This window comes from Galeopterus variegatus, unplaced genomic scaffold (assembly GCF_000696425.1).
Source record: "Galeopterus variegatus unplaced genomic scaffold, G_variegatus-3.0.2 Scaffold4703, whole genome shotgun sequence".
NCBI lineage: Eukaryota > Metazoa > Chordata > Mammalia > Dermoptera > Cynocephalidae > Galeopterus > Galeopterus variegatus.
Window position 1 is genome coordinate 125,470 of NW_007730814.1, and position 1,351 is coordinate 126,820.

The 1,351-nt window shown below is 41.5% G+C and overlaps 1 pseudogene; it reads left to right on the forward strand.

Annotated features, from left to right (window-relative positions):
- Positions 1 to 298: 298 nt before the first annotated feature.
- LOC103603616 overlaps positions 299 to 1,351 on the forward strand; it is a 7,433-nt pseudogene continuing 6,380 nt past the window's right edge.

Consider the following 1,351-nt stretch of genomic DNA (forward strand, 5'->3'; position numbering starts at 1 on the left):
ACAGATGAGCAAGTTGAGGATCAGGGATGATAAGTCAGAGTAAAGAGTGGGCCAGTGTTTGCACACTCCAGAGCCTATGTTCCTTCCACCACTGTTAGCTATCTTTTTAGGTAGCGAGCCTCCTGTCCTTGGATGTGTCCAAGCAGAGGCCATGTGGTAGAAAGATCCTTATATGGGGTGGGAGGCAGGACCAGATGCCACTGGAGGTTTCTTTAAGGTGGGGTTTCTTAACCTGAACACTATTGACATTTCGAGCTAGATAATTCTTTGTTGTACGGCTGTTCCTGTGCATTGCGGGATGTTTAGTAGTAAGCCTGGCTTCTACCCAGGAATCCTCAGCATCTCTGGACGTTAGTAGGTACCTCTCCTCTGCCCCTAGTTGTAACAGCCAAATGTGTCTCCAGACATTGTTCAATGTCCCCTGTGGAGCATAATGGGCCCTAGTTGGGAGCCACTTCTTTAAGGTTTGAAATTTTCATGAATCTGTGATAAGTGGCTTTGTAATTATCTTCATGGAAAGAAAAGGAAGGAGACTAACTCATGGATCCTCCAGGTTCCTCCTGTGCATTATCTCATAGGGTCCTCACAAGAGCCCTAGGAGAGAGGGTCAGCAGGCCCAGTATACAGTTTGCAATTCAGACACTCAGAGACGTTAAATGACTCACCCCGGGTGGCACAGCCCAGGCATCCAGGATGCGATATATATAAATCTATGTCATAATACACTAGGCTTTTTGCATTTAGAATTTCAATGTGAAAGAAACATGCTCAGTATTCAAATAAAAAAAAGTTAGAAAGAAGATACCAAGAAACAGTAAACAAGAGGGAAAAAAATAATAGCAAATATAACAGCACAAATCAATGAACTAGAGCAATAACAACAATAAAAACAATAGAGAAGAGTAATGAGACCAAAAGTTGGTCTTTTGAATAAATTGATAAGGCTAATAGAAGACTGAGGAAAGAAAGGTACAAATAAATATATAAGGATGAAGGAGAAATAGCAACAGACACAATAGAGATACATAAAAGAAGAAAAGATTTGACAATTTAGATGAAATGGGTATATATCTTTAAAAAACATAAAATGCCAATATTTGGCACAAGGAAAAAAAGGAAAACTTGAATAGGCCAAAAAGTATTAAAATTTTGAAATGTTAGTCAAAGACTTTGCTCCCCAAAAGCTGCAGGCCCAGATGTCTTTNAGGAGAAATAGCAACAGACACAATAGAGATACATAAAAGAAGAAAAGATTTGACAATTTAGGGCCGGCCCGGTGCCGCACTGCTGCAGTGCACCGCTTGGGAGCGTGGCGGCGCTCCCACCGAGGGTTCGGATCCCACATACAGAC